At 44.1% G+C, this 15198-nt stretch overlaps 1 protein-coding gene and 1 long non-coding RNA gene across 3 annotated transcripts in view; one reads left to right on the top strand and one right to left on the bottom strand.

Annotated features, from left to right (window-relative positions):
• The window catches only part of RAB11FIP4 (RAB11 family interacting protein 4), a 226700-nt gene that overhangs the window by 46678 nt on the left and 164824 nt on the right, over positions 1–15198 (bottom strand).
• Positions 994–7285, top strand: LOC115635555. 2 transcript variants are annotated; one of them, XR_003996630.1, is made up of 3 exons: positions 994–1072; positions 2935–3029; positions 7216–7285. It is a non-coding gene; the product is annotated as an uncharacterized LOC115635555 (long non-coding RNA). The 2 variants fall into 2 exon arrangements; XR_003996629.1 differs by lacking the exon at positions 7216–7285 and adding an exon at positions 4992–5157.

The following is a 15198-nucleotide window of genomic DNA, read 5'->3' as shown; positions in this document are numbered from 1 at the left end:
ATTACAACTACTACTTCTTTCAGAAGCTATGCAGAGAAGACAGTCTCTACTTCACCAGCCTGCTTATAGAAGGTAAATACAATCATGGCTATGACTGTGCTAATAAAACAGTTTTAAAAAGAAGTTATATGGAAATCCCATTGGTTTGCCAATAACAGGACATGCCTGTGATACATCCCTGAAATTCAGGCTACAATTCTGATCCAAGTCTGCGGCCCTGATTCTAAACATACACAACGACTTTTTCAGCTTTAAACCTCAGACTCAGCAGCCCATACCCCAAAATGACAGAGATTCACATTACGTTTTGGGGCGCTGTGCGTTACTGATATTGACTCTCTAGCAATGCGAAACCCAGGCACATGCCTTCATTGCTGCCCCCAGTTTATCATTTTTGAATGCTGACAGAATGCTCTACTGCTTTATGATTTTCCCAGTTTAAAGTATTCTTGGACTGCAGCAGTAGTAGCCTACTGACACACTTATATTAGCTAAGGTAGGGTGATCAGATGTCCTGATTTTATAGTGACAGTTCCGATATATGGGGCTTTTTTTTTTTTTTTAACATGGGCTCCTATTACCCCCCACCTTCTGTCCTGATTTTTCACACTTGCTATCTGCTCATCATAAGTTAAGGTCACCCTCTATTACTGGGGTGGGTTATATGGGTGTGATTATTATTACACTTTCCAAATTCACATATTTAAAGTGGCAGGGGGTGGGGAAGAAAAGTATGTATCTAAGCAGGCTAACAGTTTACATTTTTAAATTTTATTGCCTGGATTTCTACCACTTCAAAAGACACGAAACAAGCAACAAAACAAATAACAGCAATCAGAAAAAGCATGGAACAGAGAGCTGCTTTCCCTTGCCAGCTGCAAAAATAGTAAGAAGAAGTGATCCCTGTGTAGACCAAAAATAAAAATCTGTAGAAATTACATAATCTACTTCCAGGCTGCAACATGCGCATTGGTGTATTTATCACTAGCCACACAGCAGCAAACTGACCAGTCCTGACAGAGCTCAACCCCCTCTCGAATTTCGCTTGCAAGCCCCAGACTCCTAAGAACAGGTAAGTGCACTCCCCTCTGCCCCCCTGCGCTGAAGGAAGGGAGCAAACTCTTCTCCACAGCCCGGGGGGGAGGGCTGCCAGCCTGGCAAGCGGGGAAGGGGACGGACGGAGGGAATGAAGAGGAGGCAGGTGAATGAAAGCCCAGCTCCTGCTCTCTCAGTGCCTTGGGGAACCAGCCCAAGTCTTCTCGGTCTCTCTGAGCTGTTGGGGGAAGTTGCGGAACAAGAAAGCTCCGCTTAGGCAGCCTTACCCGGGAGCAGATACCCCCCGACTCCAGGCACAGGGAGAGACACAACTTTCGGCGTGTCACTCGCCAAACTTCCGCCTTGGTGTCCCTCCGGAGGGAGGTGACTGACTGCAACAACCTTCTCTCTGGCCCCTGTCGCTCTCTCTGCCCTTCCCGGAGCCCCTTTCTTCCTCTCGCCCCCCGGCTTACCTGGCGGGATTCGCGCCCCACTTCCAGCCGGAGGGAAGGGGCCGGGGGTCGCCCTGAGAGCCCCGGCGAGCAGGGAACACCAGCTCCTGGCTTAGCCGCAGCAGCACTCGCCAGTCTCCGCTCTCCCCACCTTAGGCAACAGTTAGGCGGCACGGAAGCCACGCCCCCGCTGGCGGTTGCTAGGAGAGCCGGGGTTTCATTGTATCCGTTCGGTATCAGGGCCGTGACATCACAATGCTGGGTGTATGAAGATTCCAAAAAGGAGGGGCGGGGGAGGTAATTCACTGCTCAAACTCAAGGCAACAGTTTCGGAGCCTGGGGGCAGCTCCCAGGCTGGGCAGGGCGAGTCCGTGGGGAGCTTTCAGTCCAGGATCAAAGGAGATTTCAAATACTCAGCAAAACCCCATCTCCGGAGAGAGCGAGACTGAACCACAGTAAATTAATCCCAGATGGGGCATCTCGCACTGTGTGAGTTAGCCTGAGAACAGGTCTGTGTGTGGGCGTCTCCCACCCTGTGAGGGAGACGCCGAACAGGCTTTTGTGGGGAGTGTTTGGGTCAGCCTTGCAAAGCTAGCAGGACAAGTTAGCAAAGCAGGCGCCAAATTCACTCAGCCTGCATGACCTTGGTGAATGGATTGATTTGTTAATGGGCCACCATCATTCGGGTTCGGAGTGCAGGGACCAAACAAAACAACCTTACCTCCCCTCCCGCCACACACACACACTTTCATCATGGTCTAGGCTCCTAAAGCTGGCAGGTTTGGAGGGAAATGCTTTCACGTCGAGACTACATTTTAGGCAGTTTTTACAGTCTACCACTCTTATGAAAGGACAACAAGGAGTCCAGTGGCACCTTAAAGACTAACAGATTTATTTGGGCGTAAGCTTTTATGGGTAAAAAACCACTTCTTCAGATGCACCTTATGAAAGGAACACTTTTTACCATTTGTTTTGATGAAACTTTCAAAAAGTCCCTTCTCAATTTTATTTGTAAATCTCCATCGGTGCCTCCCACTTGATCTGAAAATATTTTAAATAAAAATGTTAAAATGTGCAGCTGCTTTGGCTTCCTGAGCATTTAAATTTGGCTTTAAAAATAAAATTTAAAAGCCTGGATCTCACATGCATTAGTATGGAGAGTGGCAAGAACTGAAACTTTCTTTGCACTGAGGTCCAGGGAAAAGATCTTTAGATCACAGGGCAGAGTGCAATGGAGCAAGTACTGGATGGCTATTGACACCCCACAGAATGGTACAGTGGCTTAGCCAGCCGAATCCAGCCACAGGCCACTCTGTAATTGCCAAAGACAGTGATACCTGTTTCTTCTTTTAGTGGAAGCAATTGCCTTTTCAGAAATCTCTTTTCCATTTTTTTTACCCTGGTTTCTGATTATATTCATTTATTTATGTTCCCAAACAAATCACAGAACACCAATGGATTTAGAAACAGCCCATGACTGTGGAGTGTGTTCAGACTCCAGAGGCTGGGGAAAATGAAGATCATCTCCTAAACAGAATAGTGGTAAGAAGGGACAAGTCAAGGAACAGCTCTCCTAGATTGGGGTAGGAGGCTTAGGTGGAAGGATTTCAATTTACCCTGCTTGTGTCATGTCATGGCATATCTCATCAGTCATTCATCTGAAAACTATTACATTCTTAAAGGGAAACATTTGAAACAAGGAAGGACAAAGGAATGTTTATAGGTGAGTTTCAGGTTCCCCGTGCTGATCAGGAATACTTGGTAAAATTAATTGGCTACTATGGCCCTAGCCTTACAATATGTACACACATGCTGAACTTCCATGGGAATAGTTCCATTGAAGTCAAGTGCATGTTTGATGGATCAGGGCTAGGGGTGGCATTAGTAGCTCTACTGAAATCAATTGGACTCTTTGGAGGAGCAAGGCTCTGCCGGATCAAGACCCGAATAGAATCTCAAGTGGCATGTTACACATTCATTTTATATTTATTTGAGAATAAGATGAAACAAAAACTTTCCATTGTGAACGTTATGCAACACTATTTTGTATCATTTTAAAAATTGCCAGTAGGATATAAAGCAAAAGGTTTATGGGTGTATGGCTTATTACAACAATCTATAACCCACTAACCCCCTCTTTTTGTCCTATGGCTGCCAAGGTGTTAATGGGCCACACTACCTTGAATGGTCCCTTACAATATGTGCTAACTACTTATACTAAACAATCTGTTCCACCTGGCATTTTGCTGTGGCGTGGGGGAGTTCTGAATCGGAAGAAGAGCTCTGTGTGGGTCAAAAGCTTGTCTATCTCACCAGCAGAAGCTGGTCCAATAAAATACATTAACTCACCCACCTTGTCTCACAAATCAAAAGAAATATGCTTAGGACACTTAACGTATTGTGTTCTTCCATTTCATTGTGAGAAATGCGAGCAGCAGGAGAAAAGCAACAATACAAAAAGGGATCAAAACATTACGGAAGTTGTCATCTTGAATTCACTATAGTTTTTTGAAGTTGTGCAACTTCCTTTTTCACAGTGTCTCACCACAGTTGCACGCTAGCGAATAATGGGCCAAAATCAAGAAATGAAAACAAAAACATTTAAAAAAACCCTGATTCTGTGAGTTTGCATTGGATGACTCAAGCCCAGACTACAGTAGCAACTGATCTATAAAATTCCAGTCATCAGACTAAATTCTGTCCTTAGACACATACACACCATGCTGAAGTGTATCATATGGCAGAATGTGGCCCAAAGGAAGTTGAAAACAGCAATAAGAATTAAGGAGTTGAACAAGAAAAGACTGATCCAGTACACAATTATTGCACCTGTACGCTGCCACATTCTGAAACCTGCTGTCAGTCCCCCACCCCACCTGCCCCCCAGTTAACTGAGGCCATTTTAAAACAGTTGTGAAGTCTTGCTGCTATTACCACTGAAACAGCCACTACAGTATTTTTAACTCTAGTTCTTTGCTATAGACCCCAATTAAACAAAGCATTAAATGCTTTAGATTTACATGCTAAAGTCCCTATAGTAACACCTAGAGGCCCAACCAAGATCTGGGCCCCATTGTTCTAGGCACGGTACCCACACCATAAGAGGCTGTAAACCCTTTGGGGCAGACTGTCTATGCAGACAAGCCAGACAAAGGGTGGGAGTGAAACAGAAGTACAGAAAAGGGAAGTGACTTGCCTGAGGTCACACAGCAGATTCATGCCAGAGGCAGGAATACAACCCACATCTACAGAGTCCAGTCCATTGGCCAGTTCACTAGATGTATTGAATCAAGGCCACTGGGAATTCTGAAAGATTTCAAGGATTCACACAGTGGAGGGTTCTGGTTCAGGGAATCATGCAGGGAATTCTGGTTATTCAGAAATTTCTCTCTTTCCCCTCTTACTTCACCATCTTTTCCAGTTTTTTGTTGTTCGTTTATTTCTAAATTCATGTATGTTTTACTCAAACCATGACATCCTTTCTATTGGTTTTTTTCCCCTCAGTCCAAAGCCTCATTCAGGGAAAAGAATGAATGGAATCCCAAAACTTCTAAGAGCTCTTAACACACTACAAATGGAGTTTATAATGGAGTATATCACTGAAGCTGGACTATACTGATGTCTGTTTGCCATGCAAACCCATTCACTGTCTGAAGGTTGCATGCTCCAGATGCTGCCTGAATCTGTCCTTGTTTTCATAATAGAGGATGACTCTTATAAATTAAAAATTATTCTAATTCAAAAGAAAGAAAAGAAATTCATTCGCCTCAATCCTTTTGTGAAAAGCCTAAAGCAATTAACAGAACTAGCTTCTTCTGAAACTGTGGAACCAGTTTAACAAAAGCCTGAAAATACATCCTTTTCTTATGAGGGATGGGAGACTACTTCAGGCCTAATCTGAAGTTTAATTTAATGAAGGATACTAATATTGCCAGAAGGAAACATGCACATCAAGCCAATATACACCATGGTTCACATACCTACAACCAAGCTGCCTATTAGGCGCCACTCCTGCACTAAGAACTCCATGCTCAGATCCTTGCATTCACAGTGAGCCCTCACTGGGATGTCTAACACTGCAGCTGGCAGCAAGTGTCCCAGCACAGATTAACAGACTCGTATACGCAAAATAGCAATGTGTGGCCGGTGCTCAGGCTCTCAAGATCACCCGATCCCCTGTGCTTGAGAGCCTAAGCTCCAGAGCTGGAACATGTACATTGCAAACCTGCAGAACATAGCCTTTTTCCTTAGAGTGGCATTTCAACACACATGGGCCTTATTCTGATCTCACTTAGGCCACGTCCACACTACAGAGTAAAATCGAAATTAATAAAATCGATTTTATAAAACAGATTTTATAAAATCGATTTTACGCGTCCACACTAGGGCACATTACTTCGGTGGTGTGCGTCCATGGTCCCAGGCTACCATCGATTTCCGGAGCGGTGCACTCTGGGTAGCTCAGTAAAAGAATGGGACCAATAACTTCGATTTCCGTCCACACTAACCCTAAATCGATTTAGTAATATCGATTTTAGGGTTACTCCTTTCGTTTAGCTGGAGTACAGAAATCGATTTTAAGACCCCTTAAAATCGATTTTAAGTGCCTTGTAGTGTGGACGGGTACAGCGTTAAATTGATTTAACGCTGTTTAAAACGATTTAACGCTGTAGTGTGGACCTTCTCTTACACTGGTGCAACTGAACTCGCTTTGAGTAATGGAGTTACTCAGTTTTTAAGGCCCTGGCTGGGATGATTTAGTTGGCGATGGTCCTGCTTTGAGCAGGGGGTTGGACTAGATGACCTCCTGAGGTCCCTTCCAACCTTGATCTTCTATGATTCTGCTCTCAATAAACAATGGTGTAACGAAGAGCAGAAATTTGCCCACATATCTTTTTCCATTTGCTGATCTAAAATAATGATGGAGCACTTTTTATGTAACAGGTTTGGAAGGAGTTGACACTCTCATTCCTTATTAAACAGAAAACTTCTCAAACCTCTTTGCCTTGCAGGGCTCAATTTGAAAGAGATGATTGTATGTCATAGACATTCCAGAATAAATAACAGTCATAAATAAAACAACTACCTGCACGGTGCATTTTTTCATAGCTACCCCACAGATATATGTAGGAAATGTCTTTGTTGTTATTACTGATTATATCCAGTATCACTTTAAGGTACACAGTGCAATGTATTTATATATATTTGTAAAATTATTACTAGCTGCAGCTATATTCTTTAATAACTTGCGTTGACTGATGTGCACAAGGAATAAATGTTTAACAGATGATAAGATGAAGCCAATTGAGAAGGGTATTACTTTAAGAGATGAAAGTTAAGACAATGTATACTAATGTTTAACATATGAATTCAATTTACTATGAAGTACGCTACCCAGGGCTGTGTAATGTATTACATAGCAATAATTAAGAATTTATAAGTGTCTTGTTGATATAAGGTGTTACTGAACAAAATTCCTATAAAATATATGACTCTCAACCATTCACTGCATACTAAGGCATGGCTGCATAAAAACATTATTAAGCAATAAATATAACCATCAGATAGGCCCATCTCTCTCTCTTATTAAAGTTAATTCTGATTAAGTGGTGGCTATTATGCTCTGTCTTCCTTCTCCACTGAGATGAAAGTTCAGTTCCTGCCTATTTCACAATTACATAAATATGTAGTGTTAATATTTTGTTGGTTTGTGTTTTTTGTCCCTTAGGGAGAGGAATGCAGTGCAAACGGTACTGGATGAGCACTGCTGCCTTCTCCTGGAAGGAAGCAGAACTCCGTAAGTGTGTGTCATAGACCCTTTATTGCTAACATCTAATAGCAAGATGGCAGCCATGCACCAGGGAGGGAACGGGTAAGAAGCGCCCACTTGCATGGCCTGTGTAAAGCTACCTAGAATAGCAACACCTGCACTTGGGGAATGCCAGGGCTGCTACCAAATTGTTCTCTGCTTCTACTGGACAGCGAGTAGCAGACCATGGGTCCAGGCCAGTTCCCTGATGTGTTCCTCCCCTAGAAAGAGGTTTCACAACCTACTCTCCCATTGGTGCAACAGGGGAGATCCAGGAGAATGCCTCTCAGTGCCCCCTCCCCCCACGCGGATAGGTGTTGTGTCTCCCTCAGTGCTGCCCCTTACAATGGCCTTACAGGCACAATGGAGCTCTATTGGACTTTCTCCTTTAGCCCAAAAAGTAGGGGTCTGTGTTTCTGATTTCTGTCCCTTGTCACTGTGAAGTTCCAAGTAGCCATTGTATTGTGCAGCTTATTGATGATCACGGGGTCTCAGATAGGCACAGATTTGCAGCAATACGTTGCAAGCTGCATGGTACCAGAATAGCTGGCTCATAGGTCCTTACATTTACTTGTATTGGCAAGTGATTGAATAGTTCCCAGGAGTGAAATCCCACGCATGAAAATTGACAGTTACCAACTCTTTGGCACTCAGGTGACATCCTGGCAAAGGGGCTTGGTTAAAAGCTCTTGAATCAAAGTAGCATTGATGCTCAAAAGTACCGTGCTATTTTATTCTTATCTAGTTACCGACATGGTCCTCACCCACCTAATATCTGAGTGTCGAGGGCAATCTACCCTTCTGCAGAGGGTTGTTGGTATGTAATAAGCCAAACAGGATGTCCCGATTAGTACTCTATTGACTTACCCTGTAGCTGATGAGGAGGCTGTGTGTGCGCATGCACATGCTTGTGCATATAGACTTTTAGATATATAAATGATACTTTTTTCATTATCATAAATTGAATCACCTTGTTTCTGATTTTTTAAAACAAGCTGTACAATGACAACGCATGCCTGTGCTGTGCCTAGCTGTAAGGCACTCACTCTCCTCTCTAAAAACACTGCCTACAGGGATAGGTCAGCTTCCCTCTTCACTCCATTTGGGTCCTTTTCTCAGTTCAGCCTGCCAAACGTGCTGCATTCAGAGTGCTGTGTACTTTGAATCCTGTCCAGTACCCATTGCGAGTTGAGCAGAGGAGCCAAGGTTAATTTATGACAATGCCATTTGTCTTGCTGTTCATACACACTGGTCTCCCGGAGCGGCCCGCAGTGGTTTGCATTACTCAGCATTTCATACTCTGCACCAGACATTGTGCTAGAATCTCACTCTATCCTGGGGGGATTCCTGCAACGGCAGGATTTTAGCACTGTTTGGGTGGGCGACTTCACACCATGCCTAGGAGGTGAGAAAATATCATTATCCTTACATCACAGAAAAGAAAAGTGAAGCACCCTCACTCCTGTTGACTTGGATAGGAGTGGAGAGCCCTCAGTACTTCACAGGATGTGCTCATCAGAGTCCTGAGAAATTAAAGGGCAAAACTTTCAAATTTGGGTGCTTAGAATGAGGCAGCTAAATCTAAACTTAGGGGCCTAAATTAAACCTGATTTCACTTTTAGAGGCGTTGACCCATTTCATCTCCCATTGACTTCCAGATCTCTTGCCTGGTAAATATTTCACAGAATAAGATTGTTGCAAGGTTTACTGTATGATGCCTTGCAGATCTCATACAAATCCATGCAACGGCTTTGCTAACCGCTTGCGTTAAGGCTGGTGCCTCCTTCCCTATCACCCCCTTAACAGAGCCCTATACCGGAGTGAGATGGAGAACTGTTTCTCTGAAGTCCACCAGCAAGACTTTCATTATCAGCTAGTTGTAATAATGACAAGAAACTGGAGCTGAAACATGAGGAGCAGAACCTAATTAATAATGAAGATAATGAGATCATTGGATTGTATAGGCCAAAGACATACCTTAATTATCTTCTGAAAACTGGCAACCCCATTCATGCTTCAAGCGCCTTTAATCAATCTCTCTGTGCCTGAATATGTGTGATTACTTAGCACATATACTTATGTAACAATATCCTTTTGTTTTTTAATTTCCCTCACTGCTCTTCAAATCACTAATGTAGATAACTGCCCTGCTTAAAAGAGCATGTAATGTTCCAGACCACTAGTTACACTTGCCCTGAATTCTGATCTTATTTCCACCCATGTAAAGCAGGAGCTACTCCTTTGAAGCAAATGGAATTTGATGGTTGTAAATTATTATTGTTATTAACGTTCTGCATGGTTGTGCCTAAGAACCAGTCAAGAGTGGGGCTCCACTGCGCTAGGCATTGTGTGCACACAGAGTAATTAGTGGTCCCTGCCCCTAAGAGCTTGCAATCTAAATAGACAAGACAGACCCAGTGTGGAGGAAAGGGATGTAACACAAGCAGAGTGAACAAGGGGATGGCAGTAAACACCATACTAGTTCCAAAAAAATTTGGGGTGGGAAGGTTAGTTAGGAAGGGACAAACTAAACAGAAAGAAAAATGCAGGGCAAGGGGACATTGACGGGAAGGGGTGAGGGGAACAGGGCAGGGGAGAAGAGGGTAGGTGAGGAATGAAGAGACTCTGAGGAAGGGATTTCTAAGGGCCAGCATGGCCACTGGCACAGGCTTTGCTGCTAAGGAGGGTGTCACGTTGGTGGTCTGTCACCTCTTGTGGCAGTGAGTTCCACAGCCTCTCATTTCATTCCTGAGCCTCCTTCAATTTCATTGCTCTGATGAAACACAGATGTTAGGTCATGGTCAAAAAGGAAGAGTGGGTCTCTATGGCCCAGATCTTCGAAAGTATTTAGCTGCCTAACTCCCATTGATTTATTTGGGAGTTAGGTGCCTAAATACCTTTGAAGATCTGGGCCTAAGGGTTTGATCCAATGTGTAGTGCAGACAATGGAAAGTCTTCTACTGATTTCAATGGGTTTGGGCTCAGGTGCTAAGACAGCGAGGGCCATTCCCATGGAAGGCTTTGAATATGGAGGACAGGGACTTGGACCTGGACTTTGTATTCCTTGGCAAGTCAATGTGCAGGTGGGAGCACTGGTGTGGTGGCTAAGCAGACATACTGCAGCATTTTGTATCAGATGGAGCTTTTCCAGACCTTTCTGCATTTCTCTCCACTCCCCTACGCCTCTTTGCATCTCCCAGGACACGGTGAGGAGTTCAGCTCTGCAATCCAGTGAGCGACAGTATCATCAAACACAGGAATGTCTCCCATGGAACGCTGAGGCTGTTAAAAAAACAACCACCAAGCATCTGCAGAGAGACTTATTTTAGCAGCTGATGCTCCGATTTAGCTTTTTACCCCGTGGGGGCCTACTCTCCCTTCGATTCCCATTACCATTAATAAGAGCAGAGTGCTTGCTTGCATACTGTCCTTGGGAATAAAGCTGACAATATGGCAAATCAATGAGCATGTTCCAAATAAAAGCTTTTCAATAGACTTTCCCTGTAAAGGCAACAGTAGTGGGGTGGGGAGGGGCATCAGTATCAGGTCCTCAGATCTATATAAAAATTGGCCCAAACTATAGACTGTCCAATTATATTTTACAGCTATTTCAAGGAACTGAGGCCTAACATCTCTAGGAATTAAGGGGTTCACAACCTCTTTGCTGCCAGCAGGTTACATTTTACTTGCCTAATGAAACTGTATTTGGAGAATGTCTGTGTTCCTCTTCAGAAGCTTGGGCAGGCGGGGGTTGGGTCGAGGCATCAATACAAAATGACTCCAAAGGCCAGATTATGGAACGAAGACAGGCAGCCCCTTCTGACAAGCAGCTGATTTGTACTTTTCATTGCATCTGCAGACCCGGGTCACAAAGGCTTTTCATTTCAGTGTTTGAAGGGGGACTCTTAACAGTCGCTGTCAGTCCGGGGCTAAAGAACCTTTTGCAAAATCATCGTGAAAATTCACCAGCTCAAGCAGAAAATCTATTTCATCCACCATTTGCCAAGATGGTAAAGAACTGCCCCAAACAAAAGCAAACAAATGCTGTTTTGTCCATTGCGGGAAAAACCGAAAAACCCTCAGAAAAACAAACAAAAGTACTTGCTCCGTGTGAACGGGCCAGCAGGATTTTGCAAGGCTGGACTGGAGTATAACTGGAGGGGGGGGACGGACTTTAAAAGAAAGGGATCTGATTCTATAGGGATTTTTAAAAAGCAATTCTTCTTCTTTGTGAACTACAGAGCCAGATTGTGCCTGGGCCTTGTGTGAGTGTGGCAAGGGGAAGGATACAAAGAGCCAAGCTTCACTTGTGCCCACCTCCACCAGGACTAGATATGACTCCAAACACTCTGCTCTCCTGAGCACTGTCACTCCAGGACCTTCACCCCAAAGGGAGCAGAGAGAGGTGGCGCCATGGTTCTACCGCCTGCACCAGCTGGTGAGCTGACCAGATGCACCTCTGTACAGGTCGGTGCAGTATGTGCACTTTGCTTGCATGCTGAGGAGCTCCTGGGATAATTATGTCCCATGATGCCATTTGGGACCCAAGGCAGTAATCCTTAAAGAGGCAAAACCACCACTGACTTGAAAGAGAACTTCGTCAGCCGACGGCGCATGAGATCGGGCCTTTGCTGGAAGTCGCGGGTTTCTGTATGTATTTTTGCTGATGCAACACAAACACACAAGATGAACCCAGGGTGGAAATCTAGCACTGACCCTGAAGCTGGGAAGGGGGTGGGGTTGTGTTTGGGGAGCAGAAGCTGCAACTGAACATCTCAATGGAGGAGGCAAAGCAGCACTGGTTAGACAAGAGATGGAGGCGTAGTCAAGAGTAGTCACGCCAATATGCTGCTTTGTGTCTGGCAGCATTTACCATTAGTGCTCTCTGGCAACTGACACGGTAATCTGAATTAGGGGAGATTTTGCGGCTATCAAGGAGCCCGTTGAAGGCAGTGCATCTGGGCTGTCCCGCTGTCCCGCCCCAGCGAGTGCAGTCAGGCAAGGTGCGTGAGGGCCATAGAGAAGAGGCAGAGACAAAAGTCAGCCTCAGATCTAGTGGTCCCATTGTTTCTTGGGGGACAGGGTCATTATAGGGACAAGCGATTACAATGGAGCACTCATGCTGAGTAATTCACTTTTTGTTTTAAATCAGAGATGACACAACAGTGCAACGTGCGCTGAGGACCACCTGCAAGAGACAACCCCCATCTTCAAGGACCATTTTAAGCAACTCCAAGACTTCCAGTACAATTTAATTGGAGACAACATACCAGATCAACCCAAACTGGCACCGGGTCTTGCAGAAGCTAGCATGTTCAGGGGGTGATATTCTAAGAGGGACATAGAACGAAGGTTGCAGCTGATGGGGAGGGAGAGCTAAGGTGGCTTTAAGATACCTTTGCACCTTCCCCATGGTGGGCTGCAGAGACCTCTGGCGTAACTCACGTTGCAGGGCTGTGTAAGTTACAGTAGATCTCTCTAGGCTGCCCTGTGGGCCACAGCACTGCTGCCCTACCACACCACCTATGCCAGGACTTTCTAAGGATCCTTTATGGCTCTCTTCTGCAATGCCTCCCTGGCTGGAAATGAGGCTGTTGGAGCTTTTACCAACCATAAAGGGGCCAGAGAGGGGTGAGCCTGGAGTATATCAACTCCTATTTCTAAAGGGCACTTGGTTTTGCTGGTCCCTTGGGTGGTTCACTTAAGCCAGGTTGTGCTGTTCTGTATGTCTCTACATTTCATTTGAACCATAAAGAACAAACTGCCCATTGTAGGATGTATCAATGACACATGTTTATGTGTATATAAAACTGGCCTCAAATTTGTACAACTGTGATCTAACCTATTAGTAATGGAAAGAAAAAAGGAAACAGAGAGTGAGGACAGGAATAATTTACTATCTGTTGATAAGTAATATAACAAACCATCAAAATGGCCAGAGGCCACAGAGTTCTACAGTCCACCAGTAGCTACAATCAATACGAGGGTAAGATGAAAAGAGCATGGGCCAAATTAATGCCTTGTGTTACTCAGTCAAAGTTATTGTATATCAGGTGTATAAACTAGTCCCTACTGCATGAGGACCTGATCCTGTGAAGTGCTGAGGACCTTTGAGTCCCTCTCGGCACACAATCAGGCCCTGAATTTGTACTCACTGGTTTCGTGAAAGGATTGTGATTGTTTGTGTTCGCTGTATATACAGAAGTCTGTCTGGCATCAACAAAACGGAGGCCACTGCTTTCCAGGGACAATGCTCTGGTGAGCTTTGGTATTGTAAATATGGGGCAGGAGCATGGTGTGGTGGTCTGGAGATTTGGGTCACCTAGTCTAAAGGGATTCTTTCTGCTTCTGCGTGTATCATTATTTCACTGATGCCTCTGTATACTGCTTTGCTTCAGAGGGAGTGAGCCTGTACCTAGAGAAGCTGGGAGGGTTTTTTTTAAATAGAGGAAAACAAATCTACAGAAGGATCTAAAAAAATACACATTCTCTGAAGGCCACATCTCCATAATGATGCAATAGAATAGCACTATGGGCCAGATCTTGGTGCTGCTGAGCCCCCTCAACTCCCATTGATGTCAGTGGGAACTGAGCACACGGCACCGTGATGGAGATACTTGGAACCTTGTGGGATTGAATCCTAACTCCTTCCATTTGGGGGGACAGTCTGCATTGCTTGCTCAACCAAAACTCGTTGGAATCATTGGAGTTTTGGCTGCATAAGAAATGCGGAATTAGACGCTTGGTTAAGAATGCAGGAATTGGCTCCCTACCATAATTCCATGAGGATCTAGAGCTCTGAGACAGGCATGGGGCTTTTATTTCAGGATTACTGCCAACATCAGGAATAATCCAGCCATGCTGAAACATCCCATGTGAATACAAATAATTTTATGATCCTTTGCTGAGGCAGTAAAATCTAGCTTGAAAAAAAAAATCAAATATGTATTTTTTCCCCATTTTATGGCTGGGGATGGGGGATAAATCCTGGGCACTGCTGAACAATGTCGAAATCAGAGGGCCTTGCAGGTCCTCCACATCTCTTGGATCTGGCCCATTAAGTGTGTAACACCCAAAACGCTTGGAGTTTACAAGACCACCTCGGGAAGCAAGGTTTCCGTTTTATTAATGTGCTAAAAGCATCCATAGATCAAATGTGCAAGCCTCTTTTTAGGCCAGGAAATGCCACCAGGGACTCTCAGGACTCATCTCTTCAGATGCTGATACTTCCTTGTCCGTTTTAATAAAAGGCAGCAACAGAAAAAAAGTGTGCCATGTGGTCTCAATAAAGCAGACAGCATAGCAATCAATAACAGAAACAATCTGCACTTACTTGCTTATAGAATTTGCCTTTAGCAGCAGCAGCATCTATAAAACCAAACCACTTGAGACCTCCCTTCACCGCTTTGTTTCTCCTGGGACAATGAACCCACTGTACCCAAGCTCATCTGTGTATTTTGTAATTTCCCCTCTGTTTAGACTGACACCTTGACCATAAATCACACGATGATAATGATCAGATGGTTGATCCTGACTCTATCATTTATTGTAACTGGACTGTCTGCCACGCAGCAGACTAGTTTCTGATGACAATGGGTATTTTGTTGTATGCAACATGGACATTATTTTCTCTCAAGCTCAATGATCTTTCATATATATATATATATATATATATATATATATATATATATATATATATATATATATATATATATATATATATATATATGTAATTTGTTCCCATGTTAGCTGATTAAAATAATATTAAAAATACTTGTGAAGACAAATATTTTGAAACCAGAAAGCACCACACATCATGCACAATTCCAAATATATATCAGTACAGTAGTTATTTAAAATATTTCTGTGGAGGACACCCAAAAACTCTCTCTCCCCCATAAA

This window comes from Gopherus evgoodei, chromosome 15 (genome assembly GCF_007399415.2).
Source record: "Gopherus evgoodei ecotype Sinaloan lineage chromosome 15, rGopEvg1_v1.p, whole genome shotgun sequence".
Taxonomy (NCBI): domain Eukaryota; kingdom Metazoa; phylum Chordata; order Testudines; family Testudinidae; genus Gopherus; species Gopherus evgoodei.
Note: the sequence above shows the minus strand (reverse complement) of the source record. Positions and strands in the feature narration are given on the sequence as shown.